The sequence below is a fragment of the Chroicocephalus ridibundus genome, chromosome 6, assembly GCF_963924245.1.
Source record: "Chroicocephalus ridibundus chromosome 6, bChrRid1.1, whole genome shotgun sequence".
NCBI classification, from domain to species: Eukaryota; Metazoa; Chordata; class Aves; order Charadriiformes; family Laridae; genus Chroicocephalus; species Chroicocephalus ridibundus.
Genome location: NC_086289.1, coordinates 57,213,645 through 57,238,855, shown reverse-complemented (window position 1 = coordinate 57,238,855; position 25,211 = coordinate 57,213,645). Strand labels below are relative to the sequence as shown.

General features: G+C 40.4%; 1 long non-coding RNA gene across 1 annotated transcript in view; it reads left to right on the top strand.

Annotated features, from left to right (window-relative positions):
- The first annotated feature begins 1,393 nt into the window (after nucleotides 1-1,393).
- Nucleotides 1,394-25,211, top strand: part of LOC134516822 (uncharacterized) — a 102,344-nt gene continuing 78,526 nt past the window's right edge. The window contains exons 1-2 of the long non-coding RNA XR_010071457.1: nucleotides 1,394-1,527; nucleotides 23,041-23,117. This is a non-coding gene — a long non-coding RNA (uncharacterized LOC134516822). The remainder of the gene's footprint in view (nucleotides 1,528-23,040; nucleotides 23,118-25,211) is intronic.

The window sequence follows — 25,211 nt, the reverse complement described above, 5'->3', positions numbered from 1 at the left end:
GTGCATTGATAGGTCCCAAGTAATCACAGCCAGTGAATGCATAAAGTCGGTGTGATTTTCCTCCAGCCATTGTCAGACTAGTTCAGCTTGTCTGCTTATGCCCACGAACATATAAAAGTTTCAGCAGAAACCCAGTGCAGGCAGATTAGGCTAGCCATTGAAGTAATACTTATTCTCCGTGAATATATATTTTAATTTGAGAAGAACGACTAAACTGCAAATACTTTTTTCAGTGAAGTAGCTGCTTTACTACTTCAGATGCGCCTAATTTTTGTTGAGCTATTTGCACTGGTAAATATTAAAATTTGACTGGATTTGTAAAATTATATTCATTAATGCAAATTGCATGCAGTCTTTAATATACTTACATAAACAGTGTTCATATACCGAGTTCCTATTATGGACATATCTGAAATTTAATGCAGCTCATGTTGCTATATGTTTGAGTGCGTTTTTGGGAGGGAGAAATGATGGCTATCGCACTTGAATATGATGCCTTTGGTTATTTTCTTTGAGGGTACTGCTCTTGAAGAAACAACGCTGGGTCAGTTTTCTGTAAAATTCTCACTAGCCATGACAGCCTTCTGTTTAAATCAGTGGTACAACCAGGCTGAGTTAAGATGCCAAGTGAAATTTTTCTTTTTGCTTTTTTCTGCACTTCTGTTTCAATGGATTGTGATGTAAAAAATTCTACCGATAAATGTGAACAATCAGTTTTATGGTTTTACATTACTGTTAAGGCACTAGTTTACCACTTTGGTTCTACTGTACAATGTACTTCATTTTGTATTTCTATATTTTTGCACAACGCATAGGAATCACTGATGCAGTAAAAATACTGGCTTTCCAGTCACTCTGCAAATAGCAAGAGTTTTTCTTGAAGACTTGACTTGATTGAATATTGTTGGTGTTTAATTTTTTTCCATCTGCAATGCATTAGACACCGACTATTCAAGGAGCATGTTCCCATCCAAACAATACTCTTTAAGTACGGTGCCAGAACTGTCATGAGTTCACTCCTCGTTATAGTTGCCTATAATTTCCTTGTGTTGCATAATCATAGAGCTAGAAGAAATCTTTTTCATTCCTCTGTAAGATGCCTGTGTTCGAGTAACCTCTACCTGATACTGGGAGATTCAGGACAGAGAAGCTGATGTGTTTTCTTGAATGCATGGGCTCGATTTCTAAACTGTTCTTAATAACTTCCATTACTGGAAACTGTACAGCCCTTTCAAGCAGTCTATTAAAGAAAACTACACATTAATTTTGAAAGAGCTGCTACTGACTCATGCTAAACTTAAAAGCAAAGTTGTTTCTAAATACCATGTTTCTTCCTTTTCCTAGGTAATAATCAGAGCCTGGCCCTGGCCCTACAGTGAATTCCCCTTTGACAGAGCTGCACAGTTCCAGGATTTCCAATGACACAGTTATTCTAATAAAAGGAAGCAATCCTACTTCATTTTAGTGGAGGTTGGCAGCTTAACTGTTCCCACTGTCTGGCATCTGAATGGTGGGTAGTGCCTTCAGGTGAGTTAATGTCCACCCGTTTGATGAAATAAACTTGTCTAATCTTGGTATCCGATCTTGTCTAATAAGCACTGTCTAGTCTTGGAAACAAATACAGCCTAATATGTGTGTGAGAGCAATGTTGCCTCCTGGAGTCACTGGCCTCTTAATCACAGGTAAAACATTAGTCTTCTGAGAATTGCTGAGGAAAAAAATATTACCTTCCTTGGGTGTTTTATAAGTGTATAGACTTCCAATTGCTGATGACAGCCTGCACAATTGAAGCACGCCTCCTCTAGAATGACACCATTCTGTAGCAGGGTGGTGTGACCCTCCTAGAAGAGCTTCCTTTCTCTCCTTTGGAGCTAAGAAGGGAACAGATTTCCCCTGCTCCCTGTTCTGGAATGAACTGTGCCCCCAAATGTGTGTCAGTGCTGCTCTGCAGGTCAGCCCGAGGGTAAGATCTCCTCTTAGCTGTCTGTCAGGAGTGGTTTGATATTGGGAGATTAGAGAAGTTGAGGTGTTTGAATGCAAGAACTACAATGCTTGGTTCCTTCTACAATGGGAGTGTTAGAGGGTTGTATACAGTAGAGTCAGAGCTCAGAGAAGTGCAAAGACCTCATCAGAAACATGGAGCATGGTATGTTTTAGGAGAGGCTATATAGACAGAGACAGCTGAAGAAGTGTGGGGATGAAGTTAGGACAGAGGTCTCCGTTGTCACAAGTGCTGTGGAGAAGGTGAATGGGGATATTATGTTTCTTACAGTACAGAAATCAGAAAGCACCTCTGATGCAATAAAATGAGCATGTTTGAAACAAACCAAGAGGAGGTATTTTTTCATACATCGTATAGCAATAGTTGTGGAATGTTGCCAGAGGCTATAGAGGAGACTGGAAATGGATTTAGAAAAATAACTGAAAAGTTCAGGGATGACAGTTTCCATCAGCGACAAGAAGCCTGAAGGTCCGTATACAGCTGCTAGAAATCCCTCAGCTGCTGATTCCTGAAGTGTAGGGAAATAAACATCCTATAAGGAGTTTTCCTTAAGGAAAAAGTAAGTAAAAATTTGCTATTAGCCACTGAAGAGTAAAGTTTACAAGGTCAGATAAATCCATAATCAGACCCTGAGTATCTGTTCTTGTGTTTGCTGCGTCCTTTGTGCTCGTGCAGTGGGCTTGTAGCAGGACAAAGCTTAGCTAGCTACATTTCTTTCCATTTGTTTTGAATTCCTGGTAGCATTAGGTAAGATGATGACTGCACACCAACTTAGGTTATCGTATTAAACACAGTTACAATGGTTTCAAAGGTACTCCATGATGTTTATTACTTTATATTGCCTCTTCACTTAAAAACTGACTGGCTGTTGGAGAATGGGCAGCAGTATTCTGTCAAATGTGGCTGCCGCACTCTTCTTCTGCATTATTTTGCTTTCAAAGGGTTTATTGTGCCTTTCCATGCCAGAATAATGACTTGAAGCATAGTAGGCATGTCCCATTCATGTCACAGGGCTGGTTATTCCTGCAGTAGACGCAAGAGAAATTCAAAGGTTGCTTGCAAAAATACTACCTTTTCATTGCTTACACAAGCTCTTTTCACCATTTCCTATGAGACTTCTGAACAAAGGACGGGTCTAACAACAAGTGATTGTGATCCTGCTGTTTCTCACTGGCCTGGCTAAAGGGGTCTGCCATGAAGCAGAGTAACTCCTTGATTGAAATCATGGGGCCCTGGGATGATCTTTGTGCAGAGTGGAACAGGGAGTTAGAGAATGTGTACCTCTAAGAGATGTATTGCCTCTGCAGTGACCCCTCCTAAGCAACGGAACATAAAAAACATTATTTAGCCCTAATCAACACAGTTTCATTAGTCTGACAAACTCTTCTCAGTAACTGTAACTCTGATTTAGCTGTTAAAAGTAGAACTAAAAGGTCGGCCTCAAAAATTGGTCTAGACCTGCTGTGTTGAGTCAGAATTTTCTGCCTTTTTTGCAGCTCAAGCTGGAGCTTGATCATTAACTGATTCCTTCAGTCTTTGAGAAACATGACAGCTGGCTATGAGATCCCCTTGCATCATGACATCTTTTCTATAGAAACATGTTAACAGCTGTATTTTCAAAGCATTATGCAGGGATTCAACCACATGACTTGCGCTAATAACAGCAGGAAATGCACAGCTGAAGCTCCACCTACACCTTTAAGAACTTGCTTTTACTGTCCCAGGGTTATCTTTTGAAAAATAACACTTACTTTTAAGTGGTCAAATTACTATCTGTAAACTAAGGCTGCTTTGTCAAGAAAAGGGTAAGCCTGCTCTTTTTGTATGCCTTGGCTTGGATGAGCAATGCCTGTGAAATACTACTTACAGCAATGCCAGTTTTAAAACTTGCATCCATGCATTAACTAGATGTTCTTGGCTGAATGTGTATTATTATAGTTACTAACAGGCTGCAGAAAATAGATAATTGGGAAACAAAAATGAAAGATTACGTCTTTGTGTGAGTAAGCAAAATACGTGGCGCTACAGACACGTTTACAAAACCTCATGCAAAGAGAGGAGAGGAGTGCCTGTGAAAGAGCCTTATACAGTTAATGGCTTTTATTGCTTAGGAATTGTAAATCATTGTCATTTTTTAACCCCAGCTGGCAGCTAGAACCACGCAGCCGGTCACTCACTCCCCCCAGCTTGGATCGGGGAGAGAATCAGAAGATTAAAAGTGAGGAAAAACTCGCAGGTTGAGATAAAGGCAGTTTAATAGGTAGAGCAAAAGCCACACACCCAAGCAAAGCAAAACAAGGAATTCATTCACTGCTTCTCATGGGCAGGCAGGTGTTCAGCCATCCCCAGGAAAGCAGGGCTCCATCACACATAACGGTTACTTGGGAAGACAAATGCCATAACTCTGAACGTCCCACGCTTCCTCTTTCTTCCCCCAGCTTTATATACTGAGCATAGCATCATATGGCATGGAATATCCCTCTGGTCCGTTGGGGTCAGCTATCCCGGCTGTGTCTCTTCCCAACTTGTGCACCCCCAGCCTGCTCACCGGCAGGGCAGTGTGAGGACCACAAAAGGCCTTGACTGCTCAGCAGCAACTGAAAACACCCATGCGCTATCACACTTTTCCCATCCCAAATCCAAAACATGGCACTATACCAGCTACTAGGAAAAAAAGTTAACTTCATCCCAGCTGAAACAACGAGAATCATTTGGAAACTTCCTGGGCCAGAACCTGTTGGACATGGGCCTCGTACAGCTTTAACTGCAGAAAGGTAGAGGGGAAGACATGCAGGAGGGAAGAGTGAGGAAGAGCGCGTTAGGTTTGTTCAGCAGAACTACTCAGGGTAATGATATAAGTGGCTTTAGGAGGTTGGGCCAAAGTCGGTCTCACTCAATACTTTGGCTCTGGCCAGTGGCTGACATCTATAAGATAATGTGAAAACATGCCAATGATGTGCTATTCAGACTTTCATTGAGTAGTCTCCCAGCCTCCATCAGTTTCAAGCTCAGGGTCTTCCTGAACCAGAGGTGATATTTCTTGTTTTTATAATCTACATTGGATTGCTTTTCTGTTGATATATTCAGTTATTTTGGCTTTATGGCATTTGCAGTGTCCCGTAGCAGGGAATTCCATACTAGAGAGTGTTCAAGGAGGGAAGCTTGGTTTGTTTGGTTCTGAGTTTGCCTTTTGCTAATTTAATCTGATTACTTAAAGCTACCAAAAGGTGGTAGTGACTCAGAGTCCTTAATCATGTATGTAAAGTTAGGATTGTTTTCTGCCATGTGTATGAGTTCACATTTCATCACACATAATTTAATTTCCTAATTTTTCTCATACTTGTTCTGTCTTGGAAGGTCCTTTTGGAACATTTGGTCTTTATCTTTAATATCCCAGGTAGTTTTGTATCATCATCAGATTTCACCATTATTCACTTCATTTCCAAATCACTTATGAATATGCTGAACAGCGTGCACCCAAGGCTGACAGAACACTGTATCAGAAGAGAAGCAGGGAGTGGCAAGAAATGGACACCAAATTGCCATTGCAATCAAGGAGGACTTGGTGGGTGCAAAGCAGAATAGTAAAGCAATGTAGAGTCTGGGTACCTGTGACACGGGACCTTGTAGGTGCCAATAGCTCTAATGGTTGGATGGAGATGGCCATGGTCCCTCAACAGAGTGACCTCAAGGCCTTGCACCTCTCTTCCAAACCAGCAGCAAATGCCAAGCACATCCCTTCTCTCAAGTACCTTAAGACAACAGTTTCCAAACTAGAGGCTGCAACCGTAATGAGGTCGTGGATGTTTTGAGGTGTTGGTGATGACGTTGAAAGACCCTTTTTTGCTTCTTGTCTGCTTTCAAGGTAGGAATTGTAGCTTTTCTTTTCTTGGAGCATTGCCATTACTCCTAGGTAGGTGACAGGTATGTTGGGGCAGTACCTCTCCTCTCTTATCCCAGCAGAAGGGAGCTGCCTGTGCTGGTGGTAGAGGTGGGCATCATCTGAGTTAGCTGTATCGTTTCTCCCTCGTACAGAGCTGCTGCTTGACAACTTTCTCCCCTGTATCCCTCGCCATCCAGAACAGCTCTTTACAATGTGTGCAGCAAATTAGGGAACTGAGAGGTGAGCAGGTGTGAAAGCTCAGGGCTGGCGAATCTCTCTGAACCATCTGTGTTCATTTGTCATGCGTGGACGTTATAGTAAAGACAAGGACAATGAGATTTATTACAAGAAGTAATAGAAACTTCAGAAGCACAACCCAAAATTGTTTCTAATATACTTCCAGATTAGATACAATCAGAACCGGAATGCAGCCTGTGTCAATATGTCATTTTGTGAATAACAAAAAAAGTCTTGAATACAAATGTTGCTTATGGACCAACTGTTGCCATGCACAACTAGACTTTAGAAGCAGATTATTTGGACCTTGGGCAATTTATGGTTTGTGTATTTACTGAAATCTTCATCTTTAAATGCTAGTGACGGAAGATAGATGTTCATACACAGCAGCTCTTTTCCCTAAATTCCCTTTCACACAGTTTGATTGAATAAGTCAAAACGTATTCTCCTCTAACCTTCAAATGCAGGACATTATTGTATAACAAGTTTTGCTTTCTGGTCAGAGTGGGAGAAAGTCACGTCCTTTTCCAGGGGAGCTTCTGCAGGGGAATAGCTAAACAATGCATGTGCCCGGTGCTGTCAATCTTCCGCTTACAGTATGTCATTGTCTTCTGTGAGGTCTCTGAACCACATCAGGTTGGATAACTTGTGGAATACAACCTGAATACAACATCAACATTTTTTCTGAGGACAAATACTTAGATTCTGGGTTGGTTTTTTTTGTGGTTGAAACACAGTGTGCCTACAGATACCTAAAGATAGATGGCTGTCTTTGTACCTGTCGCCGTCTTCCTTGCTCAAAAATCACAGTGTTCTTATTGATAAAGCGTTAGTATGCATTTTTTTCTAATTTTGTTTTAAATTATGAACTTGCCCGAAATACACAGCTATAAATACTTATCTTCTCTGGATTATTGACAAAATATGTCACAGAAATATGAGTCCCCGCTCCTAAATTTAGCCATAGTGGCTTGTTACTAATTTCAGAGATCAGCAGTAGAATCTGCAGGGGACTATTGTGCAAACATCCTGCAAAATCAGTGTGACTTACGTAAATTTGCCAAATCCAAATAAACAGGAATATACCTTTTGCCTGTGTTATAGTCACATTTGTATGTATCTGCTTGTGTTGCAGCTATTTGAACATTTATATTATAATTATGCATACATAATAATGAATGTTAATCATCTGTGTCACAGATTAAAGCCTTTTAGCAATGCTAGTCATTCTTTTTACTCTGCAGCTGCAGTCAGAGGTTGTAGCTGATGGGATGATTTGGTTTGTGCCAATTGCCACTGAAACCTGCCTGTGACTTTGTGTCTTATTGCATCAGGTTCTTGCACTTCTGGACTGGAGAAAATAGTGAAGTTACTCATAAGTAAGGATTTTTCAAGGCATTGAAATATAGTTCAGAGATTGTTATTTGAGTTTCCATGATAATCACAGGGTGTTTATACTGTGACCTAAAGTTCTTTTCCAGTACGGATTTAAATTAGCAGAAGAAAGATCAGCTGTGTAGCAGAATGAGAAATCAAACATATGCCCAGCTGCTGAAGATGCTTGCAAACGTGAATATGATTGCTTGAAGGAATGACAGACAATTAGTGTCCAGCAAAGTAACTTTGTTGTTAAGCTAGAGAGATCACAAGTTGATCATGCTCTGTTCATTAATTTTCTAGTTTCTCCTTACAGGGAAATACTCAGTTTTTTAAGTTAAAAAAAAATATGAAAGTGAATGAGGGATACAAGTTTCTGGTAGGGAAAAGAGTCATTTTCAGTGTGTATTTTAATAGGGTGGTTCTCTGTTGTAGGCACTCTTTAAATGTGACCAGGTAGCCTGCCTCACATTTCTCTCATCTTCCTGTGAAAGGTACAGTAATTGGCAGAGTTACTTTCAGAAAAGTGTGTGGTGTAGTTATTACTTCTAGTGCTTAGCAGTAGCTGGAAAGCAGGGATTGCCTTTGTCAGATGGACAAAAGCTTTTGGGCCCTGGGCTGCAATCTGCATCTTTCCTGGTTGTGCTGGTTGAGCTATGGTACTAAGAGGAGGAATTTGTGGCAGGGGGGCATATTTACAACAGGTGACATTTCATTTGAAATATCTTTTTCCTCAGTTTTCATTTGTAGTTTCTTGTTGTTTGGCTGCCATCCCATTGTAAATTTGCTTTTCCCACCTTCTGACTCAGGACAATGCCAAATGTTCCAGCGATTTCCTGCAAAGCTTCTGGTTCCTGCTTTGCTCCCTTTAACTAGGGACATCTTCTGGAACTTTCTGGCAGGATAGGTGGAAGAAAGAGGTTGATGCTGTGGAAGCAAGAGTGCCACTGTGAAGGACAGAGATATAAGACTTTGCAACAGAGTGCAAATTTAACTGTTTCTCTCCTTCTCTGCTTTCTCCTGATTGAAGTGAGCTAAGGAGGGGGATCAGTTCAAACAATTTGTTCATACATCCTTTGCATTGATGTCTGATGGAATAACACAGACATGCTGATAGCCATTTGAGGGAAAAATGTGGTAGCTTCATCTTCTTTTGTGCATTACTGGAAATGTGACTATTTGAAAGAGCCTCTTGAGAAACATCACTTTTGTAAGAGACCTAGGAAGGCAACAGTTAGATAATCCTAGTCACCCTATTTCAGACAACACAAACAATACATTGCAAGATACCACAGCGGGATTCATATTGTATTAGTTATTCATTAGTTAGGATTTAGAAATGATGAGGAGCTGTGCCCTGGAATGAGTCCATTTCAGTCATTCATGGGATCCGGATTTACATTCTTGTGTCGGTCAGGATAGGACTGCCATAATTTGGATGCACTGATTTCTGTCTCAGTGTACATCTGTATCCTACCCTCCTGCAGTTCTCTGTTGGAAAGGACTGGTGGGAGCAGAAAACTTAAAGCTGCATCAATTGCTTTTGAAAGTATTGTATGTAACTACCTCTTGGGAATCCACAGGAAAAAGAGATAAAGTGCAACAGTGTTCTGGTTTACTCTCTTCTTTTTTTTTTTTTTTTTTCTTCCCATCTTTGGCAGCTATTTAGCATCTACATTGCTGTATTGTTCTGTAGCCAGGCCTCTGTTTAGGGATCCAAGTATGAAACAGCGTGAATAGTGCTCAGACAAGCAGTAATTTGTATGTACATTTCACAAAAGAGTCGTGGGATTTCACCTGACACTGGTTCAACGTAACCTATTGTGAGTATGGACAATACTGTGCTGGAGGAGTAGGATTGTTTCAGAGCAGGAGTGGATCTTGCAGCACTGTTAATTTTTCACCAATATGCACTCAGTCCAGTTGTACTAGCAATGCCTCTGCCATTTACCTCAGTGTAAGGCATACTGGAGTGGACAAGTTACCAGGAAACACCAGTTGTTTTCAAATAATTCTACAGTACCAAGTGCAAGGGGAGATTTTTAGAAACTTAGATACATGTTCTACCAATGCAGCCTCAAAGTCCCTAAACTTTTCTCCAAAAAAATTCAGAGTACAGCATGGTATAAGGGCATCATCAGTCCCTCATACTAATTGTAGGGACTTTCTGCATTGTCTGAAAGATATGAAAGATTTTATCAGCTTCTTAGGACAGCTGTGACATTTAAGTTCCTTTTATGGAAATATGATGCAGTTTTCCTCCAAGTTCTCATTCATGTGCACGACTTTTAAATACAAAATGCAAAAGATCTACCCATACTATTTTTTTTAAATGCAGAGTTGGAGTACTCAGATTTCCCAAACTCTGTCATTTCAGTACTCCCCAGCTACTGAAGTCTGAATGCCAGTTACTTAGTGCTTGTGATCTTCTATCAAACTGTTATAAAATACTTTTTGTTCCCTTCTTCCTTCCTCCTTTCCTCTGTCTCTCCTTCTGTCAGTGCAGCGGAGGGCTGTGACCACATTACCATTAAAAACCGTAAAAAGTTGCATTATAAAAGCAAGCAATTCAACATGAAATACTGTACAGTAAAACACTTTTTATCAGTTCCTGCGATGAAGTAACGTCCACTTCTAAATAATTGTGACAAAAATAGCAGTAATTCTACACTGTCTTAATTTTTAACTATGCATAGATTTCAGTAAGGTTTAATTGGGAGAAGCATGACACACCTGAGTTCTGTTACATTTGGGAACAATTTGTTGTAAATTTCAGAGACTGTTTTCTGTTTGATGCGGACATTATTTATTCTATAAAATCTTGATACTCTTGGGGCGATCTTGATACCCTTGTGGGCTGATGCCTACAGAACAAATAAGGACATCCTTTATTCTTAGCACGAGAAAAAAGCCAAGTCTCTCTCAAAAAAGAACTAAGGGGTTTTTTTGTTTTCCAGGGTTTTAAGCGGCACTACAGTATTTAATATTTTCACATGGAGGTATCTAGGAGGGAGGTGATGTCAGAATATACTTTCCTGCTCATTTAGACATTTCTTAGTAAAACCAGAGGCTTGGAGACTTGGTCCATAACTTTTTTTTTTTCCTTTTTTTTTTTAACCTTGGGGGAAGAATCTCAGCTGTGAGGTCCCTTCCATTCTCTATGAAACTCATCAGTGATGTGATACGATGATATAAAGCCCTGGTGCTACCACACAGCGTGCCACACCAGTTCAGCATGTGTGAATGAACTTGTGCCAACACAGTGCATAATTGTCATGTTTTCCAGTAATGAATTGCTACTGGAAACAGCATTCTTTTCAGCAGGTAGGGGGCCCTTTCCAGTAGAAGAGGAGGAAAAGAATCTTTCTGTTCCTTCCCTGTTCTATGGGAGAACAAGTTCTTTGCTCATGCCAGCTACCAGTCACGAGAGTGGCAGTCTGAATCCTTTCATGAGAAACTCTTACAATTTTCTGGCAGGACAGAAAACACACTGTACTAATAGATTGCCAGTAGATCCCAACTGATCAGTACTTCACACTGAGCATGACCTTTGTAATTGTAATGCATCACAACTTTTATCTTTGGCACAACGTGCGTCACTCACAACACTTTGAATATTGCAGCTGATCCTTGTGAAAACAAGAGTTAAACCAGGATATTCTGTGAGATCAAGAAACTTATTTCCAATAAAAGCTGCTGAGCTACTACCCCAGGGGGATTACTGAGTGGAGAACTGTTGATGAAGTTAGACAGTGGGTTGGTTTTTTCCTTTTTGTTTCCTGGAGGTGGAATTCCTCTAATCATCTCTTTAACCCCTGCAATTGACTCAGTTTACTTTTTCTTCCGCTCAGTGGATGGAGAGATGGTACAAGAAGATGGTTTTTCTCGTTTGTTACACCTTCTCTGCCACTTGCTGTAGCAGTGCTGTCAGAAGGCAGTAGCTCCAAGTTGGTCGCTTGGAGTGACAATGTTAACATACCAGGCCAGGCATAGCTTCTCCAGGTTTTTGCTCTTTGCTGATCCTCCTACCATATGTTGACTGTTGTATTTATTTGTTAAAATTTTTATGAAATTGTTCTATATATCATTCTCCTGTGGCTACGGATTCATCTACTAAACCCCATCAACTCTATTTGTGTGCAGTCTCCATCTGACAGAACATAGCCCTTTGCAGGCGAGAAGAAGCTTTAAATTAAACTCCTATTTTTGTGCCTGGTAAAAGTAATTAAGCAGTTTGCTGGGAGATTCAGGGAGAGGTTGAACAGAAAATGGGGAGATTTCATGACATCTCTAATACCTTTCATGATGTTCTGTGCAACATAAGTCTGCCAGAGTAGAGGACTGAGAAAGTGCCAAGCCACCATCTAGGCAATAGGTATCAGATGTTTTTTCAGACCCAGCCAATATGGCAGCACCCCACCCATCAAAGTATCTCCATGTGTTTGAACCCATACAAGATCATGCAAAATACACTCCCGTGTAATCCTCCTTCATCTGTACCTATGTGACCACGCTTTTGTTGGAAGGCTTGGCGTCTGGACACCTTCTGCAGTATTTTTGCTATACATCTAAATATATATGTATGTATTTCAAAGTATTTAGACAGCTGGGCTGATTTTCTTATGTACTTCAGGAGAGAAAATTATGCCAAAGAATAGAGCCAAATTGTTCCCTACCATCACCCCTTTTTTTCCTCATTTGCTCAGGGTAGCAGACTGTAAGAGTTCCCTTCTTCACAAGGAGAATTAACCAGGTTTGAGAGATGAAGAACATTATATTGGAATATATCCCTAAAGACAGTAACAATCTAAAAAGCTACAAATTGAAATAATGGGAAAGTGTTGTACTACTGTTTGCAGTGGAGACAGTTTCACTATCTGTCATATTGTCTTAACATCAGTTTTTTCAGCCATCTTAAACAAGAAAAAAATATAATCTAAAGTATGGCTGGAGATTCAAGAATGGCACGCTGCGGGACCATTTTAGAAAATTATTATTCCCTGTTGCAGTCTGAGGGTGGGGGAAAGCAGAATCAAATTTCCATTGCATTGCCTTTTCTAAGATAATTAATCAACGTGCTTTCCTCTGAGAACATCCAGCCTGTTAGTAGCCAGGCATTGAGAGGCTGTTATAATAATAAGTGTGCTTTCACGAATTGATCCTAAGGCAGCCCCAATCCCGCTCAGTAACTATACCTCCCATAACATCTTAAAGAAGATGGTATTAGGTATACTTCCAAGAATCAGTCATGTTCCTCAGAAGGATTACAGCACTAATTAACTGCACACCAGAAAGGAAAATCTGTTTCGATATTGTATGTAGCTTTACAATTTACTGACTTGGGTTTGTGTTATTTTGGGATCTCATCTGTAATGTCAGTGGTTACCTCTGCAATGATGCTCATGGGAGGTGCTTTTAGTTGGTTAATTTTTTTCTTTTTTCTTTTTTTGTATTGTGAAGAGCGTAGCTGGAGAGCCTCTTGATGGGGAGAGTGCTGTGCAGTTCTGCTCTTCGCCAGTTTTAGTTCTTAATTGTGCACAAATGTTGGAGATACCGAGCTCTCACACATCACTTTTCATCAGCTCTTAAAACACTTAACCAAGAAGATTAATATCCCATCATTGTACAGAGACACGAATCTGGCACTCCAGCAACTTGCTTAAGATGTTTTAGCAGTACTTGCAGAGCTGGGCGCAGAGCTCTGGCTCTGTCCTCGTCTGGTGCCCTGTGCAGAGGGTGACTTAAGACAGAAGTGGTATTCTGTGACTGTGGTGACAAGTGTCCAAGGGGAATAAAAATACCTTTGTGCGAACAACAGAAATTTTAAAGGCGGCTTATGGATGAACCTAACCCTTTGAGGCTTAGAGTTATTCCCTCTGCTCAAAGAAGAGATCTGTTAACTGTCAGTATGTGGGATTTGGCCAGCACACTTCCCAGCTGAGGAATGAATTTGATAGTAGGGTGAAGCATATCCAAGAGTGTTTGGTCCCAGGGAAACGGCTGTAGCAGAGGTGTGACTTTGTGCGTTGCAATCCTTTTTCTTTCAGTGCCCTGCTTTATTTTTCCAAAAACGAGTTTTCTGGGCTTCCCCTCTCTCTTATGTGGTTTGCCTTGCTGCTTTGGATTACTAGGCACCTATGTTTAAATCCATCAGGGAATATTTTGAATACACTTTGCACAGTGCTGTCTTTCCAAAGAAACCACACCAACTCATCTTTGCCACAAAGGCCATTCATATGGATTATATGCTATCACTAACTTGAGTTTTGACAGAAACACTTGTCAGACTATTTCTGCCAAGGCCCTAAAACTGCCGATTCCTCTGCTTTCATCAACTAGAGCAGATGACTGTTTTCAGCATTAAAAGCAATGTTGGAATAAGCTGGTACTTTTTCCATCTAGAAAAGCAAATGGATTTCAAGTTTCACTCTGCTTACAATGATGACTAAGATAGCCAATGTGGGGAGGATTCAGTACAGTTTCTTTTGTACTAACCCGTCAGGCTATATCCTCGGGACTCTGGTAATAAATTGTCTTGAGAATTATGGGTGAGATTATGTAGGGCGCTTCTAAAAGACACATGTGGATGTTTCAACCAACAGCAATGAGAAAAATAGGATGATATGAAACCATTTTTGTGCTGTCCTAATAACAGATTTGTTCTGTGTCTCCAATGTCTTTAGACCACCTTGAGGATCTGTTTTTTCATGGCTGCTTGCCATAGCCACTGTGATTTCTCATATCTGAATATAAGCCTGATACGTTCATGGCTTGGAGTGGGATCTTTGAAAACAGACTTGGGTCTGTCTTCCCCCAAGATTGTGCCAAAGGTACACTGTCATTTTATAAAGAAGCTAGCCTGAATGTATGCACTTTACTTTAAATGAGGTATTAAATTAAATTAAAACAAAACTGAGGAAAACTTAGTACTGGCTGTCTCGGAGATTTCAAAATGAGGGGGTGGATGCCAGTATTGTGAGGTGAGATTTTTCTTCTTAATCTTTCTTTTCTTGTTTAAACTACTGCTGCAGGAGGTTTATTTTCTACGTGAACTATGCAGTTCCCTACTCTGGAGGCTTCAGGAGCCGTACACTCAATTCTTCTAGATCTTGGATTCTTTCTTGAATTTGAAACTGAATTTCCCCGACTACCCTGTATGTGTAGCCTTAGATGTCAGAGTGACCTTTCTGAAATGCAAAACTTGCCCAACATCCACTGGATTCACTGAGAGTCCTTGATGGATACTAATGTTGTTTGTATGTTATCTGAAATAGCTAATTCGATCTATTTTAATAAGATACTCCTCTGTTCCAAACAGGCTTGCATTTTTTCAGCCAAGTGTTTTGTCTTAAATATTCCGTTTCTATAAATCTCTGATGTATGTTTGACAGTTGTTACGTTGTTCATGTCACGTATTAATGCTGTAAGTGCTGTGCAGTCCTCTCTCTTTCAGGTCTTCAGTAGCCAAAATAGGTGTCTGAAAATGTTATGGACGTGTTTTTCCAGAAGGTTTCAATAATTCTGTCTATTTTGTCCAGTCTTTAGTTAGAATTTAGTCTTGAATGAATCATGCAGTATGACAGCTCTGACAGTTCCGTTCACACCATGTAGCCTTAGATTGTTCTTTCTCTGGACCTTTCCTTTTACCACACCACCTTTGCCTGCAAGTACCCTTCCCTTTGGAGATGTTGATGGCCACCACTGTAGTTGCTGGTAGTTCTCTGAACTCTATTTAAGAATCAGTCATTTCAGAGGTCCAGTACTAATGCTGTCTATAATAATTGCCGTGTTCTCCCCTTGAATGACTGCAGCAGAACTACTGTTATTATAAGCAGTTATAGTGAAACTAGAGGTGTGACTGCTTGCTTGAGGCAAGAACTGTTCTCACTAGGTTCGGAAAAAAGCACTCTAAAACCAGCAGAAATACCATTGATTTTGATGCCAACTATTTAGTTTCCGTCTGGCAATCTTTGCCTCCTGCTTTGAAAGGAGATGTCTGCTTTTCACTCTATGGTGTTAGTGTTGCAAAGAGTCACGCAGTCAGCTCACCCTACTGTTTGTTTCTAGCTTCATATAGTGGGGGAAGGGAAGCTCTCAAAGAGTTTGCCCATTTGATATGAAAGAAGTTGAGCTGGGAGTCAAAGTGCAAACATTAACTTCAGTCATCACTATAGAAAAGAAAATAGTTACATTTTCTTTTGTTGTCATACTGTTGTATGACAACAGTAATTTTTTTATTGTAGGTAAGTTGGTGTAACTGTAGACTTCTTATTAGATTTGTGTTGCTCTGACCAGAGAAGAATTTTTTTAATTGAATGAATTTCCTGCTGTTAGCCATCTGATTTATTAAATAAAAGATTTTCTGGCAGCCACATCCTATTCATCCAGGGAACCAATTTTCAGCACATTCTGGAGCAAGGTTTTATAAAGGGTCAAGTCCTGTACACGTACAGATGTATGGGTAGATTCATGGCTTTTCTGAAAATTGAAGTGGAGGGTTAACTGAACGTTCACGTTTGTCATGAGATGCTCTGTTGGCATTAAAGCAGTGGCTATATAAAGGGGTCCATTCTGTCAGCGTGTCTCAATGGATTTTCTCGGGGTGGGCTCAGAAGGAGGAGAAATAGGAAAAGGCAAGGAAGACCAAGTGCCACAAAAACTAAAATGTGCAGATAATGTAGCCTCCCAGAAACTGAAGAGACACCAGCAGGGCAGCGTGCTTTCAAATTCAGTTTGACAGACTAAATTGAGCAATTTTTCTGCTGAAGCTCTTTTCTTGGCGCTCAGAAGAAACGGGTAGTAATTTCCAGGTTATGATTTACTGGGAATAGAAAAGTAAACTGATCTGCAGGGCTTCTACTTCAATACCAGAAGCAGAGCACTAAATAGTCTCAGGCTGAGTTTTCTGTAGACTGGAATGACGTGGGCAGGCCTGAATCCTGGAGCAACAGAGATCCGGTATGGAAATATAAACACTTTAATTCCAGAAACGCAGGGAAGGACGGCACAGGGAAGTTTTCTTACTCACTAGCTTGCAGTCTGGATGTCCCAGTGTCCTCTAATACGTGCTCAATGTATATATTGCACTTTGTGCTGTCTTATTACCCTTCTGTTTTGGAAGTAAATGCAATTATCTGAACTCTCAAACATTTTGCTGTTCTGAACTACCGATGTGTCGCTTGTTTTAAAGGTACTTGGTAGAGTGTTAATTGGATTCGTGAATAAGAGTAATTTGATCTATGAGGAAAGAATACATAAGCTTGGCTTATTTAAAGCCTAAAGGGAAACCTAACAGAAACACGAATAAGGTTGTTTTCAGTGTTCACTGGATGTAGAAAGAAGTTAAAGAAATTGCAAGAAAAAGCAGTTTTTAATGGAAAGTATGTTTAAGCAGTGATATATAACGTGGACTCAAAATCATCAGATATTACTTAGGAAAGGCGCATTGTTTAGGGATGGAGTAAGGTGGCTGAAATGTTGGGGCACGAGAGGCAGGATATGATGCCCTTTCAACTGCATTTTCTCTTGTCTCCTGGTGTGCGTTGACTTCCTATTGGAAGCTCATGAATGGCTTTAACATTCTGACACATAAACAGAGAGGAAAAAGCGTGGAAGCTGAACTGATATATCCTCTGAAGAGATGGAGAATTTCTAGAGCAATAGATATTTAAGGACAGCGGTTAAGAGAAACAGGGGAAAAAACTCTGTTGTTGAAGGAGTTTTTCTACTCTAGGAAGTTGGGGAGCAAGCACTTAGTCAAAGATAAACTTCAGTCAACTGGAAATTCTGATGCACTCTGCTTTTTATTTATTTTATTTCTATTCATTTTTATTTAAACATGTATAAACACGTTGGAAATTGCCTCCTGTGAGTAACTTATTCCAGTCAAACTCCCTAAAAACTGTCGGGCTGCAGTGAATGCTTGTTTTAATCTTCACCTCTTTATCCATGATGATTTTGCTACGTACAAGGAAACCCCGTCTCTGCTCAGCTGCAGCAAAGATCTTTTCCGTTCTGGTGATGAAGCTGTAATGCCTCTGTCCACACTTGGCCTGGGAAGTTAGCAGCAGTAAGTATAAGCCATGTCTGCTCTCTTACAGTCTTTCTTCATAATGAAAGCTTGCTTTAAGGGCTCTGCTGAGGGTCGGACCTCCCCTCGTTATCTCATAGGAAAGAGCTGTCAGGTACACAATTAATCTGGCAGCCAAACTCCTGAAAAGTCTGGCTGTCTCATGAAGCATGGCTGTGAAAATCCATACTCAAGTAAGGAGAAAGAAGAGCTGAGCTTGTTTAATATAGAGGAACTCTTAAAGAAAAGGGATTCCCGCTCTGACTTTGGTAGGCAGTTTTGGTTTGAAGTGTGTGGGAGCCTGTGAAGAGGTAGGTGAGGGAGGACTTGGAACTGGCCTCTGTGATGGGGAAACAGTAGTAGGGAAGAGAGTGATGTCTTAAAAGCCCAAGGCTTGTTAGGGGCAAAACCTGACCCAGACCAGTGGGACAACTAATTGTTCCCTGTGCCCTGTGGCAATCAGTGCTAAGCTCACGTTCTTTCCTTGCTCTATGTTCTAACTTTTAAGTGTGTGAAACACTAAGAAAGAAGATTCAAATTATGCATGCAAAATGTGAGCATGCCAAGAGCTATCTGCATGCAGAAAATGTATGCTCAGAAAAGCTCGTCTGTACTTGTACAAACAGATGTGGGGTTTTGTCTGATCTGTGAGGATCAAGCAAGTGAGCTGCAAACAGGTAGTTGTAAATGAAAGAGAGCAAGAGTTAGACATCATCCAGCCTTACACCTGGGGTCTCTTGCTGGAGCTGCAAGAGAACTCTTCTAGTTTGCACCTGTATTGATGTGGGCCATAAAGGGCAATGTTGTGTTTCTATACTGTGTCAATATATTAGTCTGTTTGATATCATGTTTTATTTCCTCAATGCTGAAGATCAAGCCCTATCTATGAAATGTTTTGCTTCTTGAGAGCTGTGCAGCTGTTTTGTGAGCTGATCTGTAAAAAATACCATTATCTGGAGAGAGAAAGAGAGAGAGAGACAGATACGTCCAGTAGTTCTGAAACTGGAGCCCTATAGCAATAAGGTGGAAAAAGTTTACTACTGCAAGTGTTGTGCAAAGGTAAAGATTGTTCTAAGTAAACAGGAGCCTCCCAGGGAAGTAGTGGTGTACTTGAATAGTCCTAGGCATATACTCTTTACTAAGTAATCCTTCTGTAACAAAACACACAAAAAAACTTCCTGTAGCTTTGCAGTGATGAGCTTAACACTTACTCATTAGACTTCTTTCCCTTCCCCTTGTTGTGTATACGCATGCATTCTTTCATCCATGTGCCCTTTAAAGGTGTCATTTTTTCTTTTCCCCTAAAGTTTGCTGCAGCAATATTTCTTTCTTTTCTGCTCCTTGGCATGTGTCTGTATGGAGGAAGGCAAGTTAATAGTCTGAAAGTATAAAATTCACACCCGAATAATTGTATATGGCTATCCAAGTTGCACTGTGGGGAAGTCTTTGGGGAAGAAAAATTGTTCCTGCTGACTCTGAGTCAGTTCCTATTAGTACGTTCAGCAACTTTAGTGTCAGGTTATCTGTTGAAACTGCCCAAATGAACATCATCCTTTATTTTGCCCCAAACTCTATAAATGATGACTCAAAATCACGATAAACTCTGGCTGTGCAAAAAAAAATTTAGCTGTATTTATGGGGTTTTTTTGCACAGTCTAATAATCTCTGTTACTAAGTTGGACAGCTGTCAAATACACCCTAAGTCTTTCAAACTACAAAAATCCTTTAGACTTTGGGAAAAGGCTGATAAAAAGTTGTCTGAGATTTTTAAGCTTTAACATTTATAAGGATTCCACAGAAAACATGGGATGAAAACAGACTTCCAATCTTTCTGAGATTTTTCTGGACAAAACGATTTTTCTGACCACCTTTGTTTCAGCACTTGGCCAGGTAAAAGGGAGAAAATATTTACCACTATGCCACGTGCGGCTGTTAAAACTTTGTGCTATATCCTTCAGGGTCTGGGCCATACAAGAAGCTATGGGTGGCCCTAACAGCAAAGGCTGACTGTCACAGTTCTTCTTCAGCCTCCTGCTAAAGAGATAGAGCAGGCACAGAGAGGGAGAAGAAAACCCCTCTCCATTGCTGGGACAAAGGCAGGACTTAACCCAGCTCAGAGCGCGCAATGTCATTGGTGAAAATAAAACTGCGGGACAGGCATACACAACCTGATGCGTGATTATCACACCTACCTCATTGTCCTCTCATCCCTAGACTAGGTGTGGGCAGAGGAGGCCCGTAGTCTGCAATTCTTGGATTGAAAAAGAAATATCTGTCTGGTCTGCAGGAACATGGAGAAGGGTCTGCAGGCAATAAGCAATAGAAATAAGCACATAAGCAGGGGTTGCTGTCTGTTCTTCAGCTGAAGTTCAGGACAGTGACAACAAGCCCATACTTTAGTTTGCCCTGGAAGTAAGGATAAATTGTATACATTCCATCTGTAGCTTAAAGGGTTTTTTTGCCTGGGAAACTTCTGCTCCATTTCTACAAGTACTTGCCCTCATGTTTCTCTCTAACGGAAGCTCATCTGTTGACATGGATTGCACCTGTTACACGCTTCAGATGGAAGCGCGTGTGCAGATGTGTGCGGGATTGGGTTCTGTATGGGTGAGGGACGTTTGTAAACTTCTTGGACATATTTCATAGGGCAGCATAATAAATCTTATTTTAACTGTGCCATTCTTTTTCTAATTTCAATATGTAACTAGTTTCTTGGAGAATAAAAAGGTGAGGAAATGTAAGAAAGCATTTTAAACAATTTTCATGATTTAACAAATTACCAACTATTTATAAAGTGCAAATGCACCCACAATTACCTTATACTCTGTTTATATGAACTTTTAATTAATTTAATCAATGAAATTCATATCCCAAACAATTTATCTTGGGGAGAAAGACAATCCATCGATTTTATTTAAAAAAAAAACACTAAAATACCCAAACCACAATTAAATGAATGCCAGTGTAACTTTGAGACCATTTTTTATGTAGAGAATCTATTCTAACTTCTGTCTAATGAGTCTGTTTCCCCCTGGATCTACCAGAGCTCAGACCTACTACCACTAAGGCCACTTCACGTGACAAGGCTCCCCTTGAGGCCTGATCCCTCACCCTTCTTACAGTGACAACAGTGGCATGGCTTGGGCTGCTTTTAAAGTGTGCATCTGTGCTATGTATTTGTTCTCTTTGGGTACAGAAGTTAAGTATCAATCTAGAAAGCAAAAAAAAAATTGTCTGTGCTTGTTGAAGCTCTGAGTTAACAAGAGCTGTTTTCTGGAGTGGAGGAGTCTGACTTGTACACCTTGTAGCGACCCTCACAGTTGACTTGGGCAGTCTCTCACATTTCTCTGAAATTCCCAGTTCTTTCTGATCACTCACTTTTCTTCTACCTCCAGGCCTTTTTGAATTGTGTTACGCTCTAGCCTTCTCATGTTGGTGTTATTTTCTGAATACAAATACAATAGAACTCAGGCTAGTTATCAGGCAGTAACAGGTACAAAAGTCTGAAGGATTGCCAGTTTTGATTTTAGCTTCCATCCACAAGTCTTTTGAAGAGTTTAGGATGCTGGGCTTTAATAAGTGCTTTAAAAAGGATATGTCTAAAATGGGAGCTACAAGTAGGTGGCTACGCTGCTTGAAAGAACATCCTGTCTCAAAACTGCTAGAGAATCAGATGTCCTCAAATTGATAGCACAATGACTCAACTGATCCGGATAGTCTCACCAGTTAGCGGTGGGCGATAGAGGACCATGTGCTGCAGCAGAGAAGAGATTTCCTCTAACAGGGTTTTTTGAGCTGTATGCCATGGCAAACAAGGACTTGTTCCCCAAACAGGAAGGGCGAGAAGGAATTTGTGCTCCAAGCAGTACATTGCCTCTGGCACCTGTACAGCTCTTCCTACACAAATCTTTTGGCAAAGCTGACAACTGGGAATTTAGAATTAGCTGAATGCATGATTATAATAGTGATCATCCTCTTTCATACTGTTTTATGAATGAGTGATTTTATGGAATGGGATTTGATATTAGGATATGTTCTTCTAATTGACCTTTTCGGCTATCTCAGCATTAAGTCACAAAATCTGGTAGTGAGCTGAACAATGTTGCTACAATAAATGCCAGCGCAGAGGAGAGGAAAGCATGCTAGTGACAAACTGGACAGGGAGCCTGCTTTACCTTGTGTACATCTCCAAACAGTTTTTACAGCTTCTTTAATAAATAAACAAGCTACATCACCCACAGCCTGGAGAAAGGGCCACAACCTCTGCAGTGGACCATTAATATTGAAAGCAGTAAAGAATTTGCTATACAACTTTGATGTTGGCCAGTTTGCAGCTGACAAAACCAGTCTAAGGGAAGCTTCTGGGTACCAGCAGGCCCATCTGAGACATTGCTGTGCTTGTCCAAGATTGTGGTTCTGCCTGTGACTTATACCCATGTTTGTCTGGCTCTTGACTTCCTACCAGACACCTTTCAGGCTTCTGCTTCCCCTGCTTGCCTCATTCCCTCCAACCAGTTCCAACCATAACTAACCCAGCTCTGTTTCATAATCTGTGCTGCTTGCAAAACTAAGTGGAGACTGCACAGAGGGGCTGCCTGTGTTTTCAGGGAATCTGATGGCTTTTCTGGTTCATTTTGCAAGGCATAGCACCCTGGGTTTTTTTGCTTGATTCTACAGTTCAGCCTAATTTTGCCCATGTTTGATAGGCAGCTTCTCTGGGTCCCAAGATTTCTCTGTAATATCAGGACTGGGTCTACAAATCACCCCCCGTTAATTGTAGATTTCTGCTGCCATAACAGCAGGCATAATTTGTAGATGATGCATCTTGTTGCCACAGTCCCTGTCAGTTAGTCGTTTTGCACTAAGGAGCGAATCTGCCGTTTCTTGCTACAGTGTTTGTTTGTTATCTGGTTGGCCACCAGTTTACATTTTCTGCAAGCCCTTCTGGGCGCACTTAGGTGCTACAGCAAAGCTTGATGCAGTGGCTCGTGCTGCCTAAGGGGGGTCCCAGTCCTCCCTTCTCCCTTGCATGTTTGTAGCCACAAGTTCAAACAAGTTCTGCTGCTGCTTTGACCACACCATGGAAGGACTCACCTCACAGGTCCTGCAGAAGCTATTCACTGCTCTTTCTGGCTGCCTGATCAGCATGTTGGCTTTGCGCACCTGAAGTCACATGAAATGTGGATCGCAGGATGGGCGGAGTGTAGTGTCCTTCAGGTCAGCTAAAGGGTGTGACTGTATCCTACACATTAGAGCAGGGGTCTCAACCTTCCCTGGTCACCTGCGTCTCTAGAGACATACAGCAGGGAGACCTCACTGAACCTTCTCTCGGAGATACTTAGGAGGGAAGGCAGTGAAATCCAGGCCCCAGGCCTTCACATGTCCCTTTTTCTGTTGCTTTGTTTAACCTGTACAGCATCTTTTAGCCTGCACAGCTCCTTCAAAGCATCTTTGCTTCTGATTCATTCACAGATGATCCTGAATAAAACTGCTATTGTTGGATCCAGGAGGAAGAAGCACAAGTGGTACACCGTAATGCACAGATAGAGGTAAGCCCTTCAGCACTTTGATCTTTCCTACAGAGAGACTGATTTTTCTTACAGGAATCCCTTGGTTTTATATTTAATTCTTCATTCCACCCTTTGGAATCTTTTTCACAGAACTTATTTTTACAACCTTTTCTACATGGATTTGCTGAGAGATGGTTATTTCATTCTGAGAGGAATATAGAGTAGATAAAATTTCTTCCTTGTAGCTGCATCAGTCACCGCTTTAGTTAAGAGTCTGATGGTGTTTTCATTATAAACCTCTGGTTTCAAGGACTTATATAATGTCCTGAAAAGGCTTCGCTTAAAAATAGTCATTTGGAAGAAATGTATGTATGTACCTAACTTTCTAAAACCAGTGGTGTGTTTTGCAAGTCTGTGGGATGCAAAAAGAAGTATCAGCTTTTCATATGCCTTTTCATTTGTTCCTAATAACTCTAAATTTTAGAAATGTTTATGCTAAAGACTGATGTAGTTAGTCATCTTGATGCAGATGCTGAAAAACATCATCTTGTTTAACAAATAACCTTTCTGTCTTTAGTTCAGTAGTCGCTTCCCAACTGTAAGTAGTACCACAGAGACCTCTGTCCCCAAAGGCAAACTCACATTTGTTCTTTGTTTAAAATGTTTCCTTTCTTTTGACACATCTTTCAGCTTCATTCTACTTATTTACAGTGTAACCACTGGCAGATTAAAAATTGATGTCCATCAAAGGATTAAAATCATTGTAGAAAGAAATGCAACATGGCGGCGTATTGTTTTGTTCAGCGTCATGCTGATGGCATGTATTTTAACAAAACTGTGCATTTAAATCTTGTAGAAGCTTCAATGTACCCTAAGCAGGGACTCCCTAGATGGTAAGATCTTGATGCCACTGCTTGAGGAAGCAAGCATCAAGCCTACAGCCTTTCAGACTTGAAAACAATTTTTTCTTTAAGCAGCATACTACTGGGAAAACCAGTAAGGATAACTTAAGAAATGTAGTGAGAGCTCTGTGAGGGAATCTTTGAAGTGTGAACTTAACTACTTTGGACTGGTTGTCACGTCCTGCATACTTAAATGTGAAACAATGCTGCTCTTTCAACCCCTGTAGTGTTAGAAAATGGGGCAAAGCTTTTCTTCACAGCAGCTGAGCAGCAGAGCTAGCGCTGATATGGATATCTCTTCCTGCATCAACCTTTCGCTATTACATGCAGCTCTGAATGGATTTGAGTTCCAGGAGTTTTAATTGAATTCTAAGATTTTTAAGACACATTATGCCAAAAATGGATTCTTGATTTTGAAATAGTTAACAGAGAAACTAAAGAAAAAAAAAAATGAAAGGTAGATTAAGAGCATTGATAAAACATAATACACCAAAATTTCTGCGCGTTATCCTCTAATCACCATTTCCTGATTGGACTTGATTAACTTATGTCTGTTCTTTAGGCCAAACCTCTATTGCTAAGAAAATATTTCTATTAATTTAGAACAGTTTTGTACCAGATCCCTTCAAATGTTTGACTTTGAAAGTATAAGCTCCATGCATATATTAAGTCTTATTCAGGTCACTGCAGTAAATACTGAGCTGTACGTTCTTAACCTGAGACCAGAGAAGTGTTTTCAAAAGAACTTTATGACATAGACTTGATCCCTTTGTTTGGAACAGAAAAGATAAATGAAAGAGCTAATTCAGAGCCCAATTTCAAAAAATAAAATGGAAGAAGAAAGAAAACCTAGCAGAAATGCAGGCTGTAAAAATGTGACTGCATTTAGGGAAAGGTTTATGTACGTTTGCTCTTTTCAGATCTTGGTACCGTTACATACTAGTACTTTTTGTGAATTAAATAGTAGTTCCCACTGCGAGTGAATTTAGATTTTTAGCTCATTGAAGAAAGCAGTGATGGATTTGGTGGCTGAAAATTTTTGATAGAAATAAAACCAAATCTGAATAGATTAATTTTAAAAAGTCATACCTAGAAAACATGAGCTCAGTTTAGTTCCATATGTCCCTGTAGAAAAGTACCGTATTGCTACCAGGATGATAAATAGCCTTACAGAGTGAAAAAAATCCTCCAATTTTCTATCATAAATAAAATTACAGAGATTCCTTTGGTG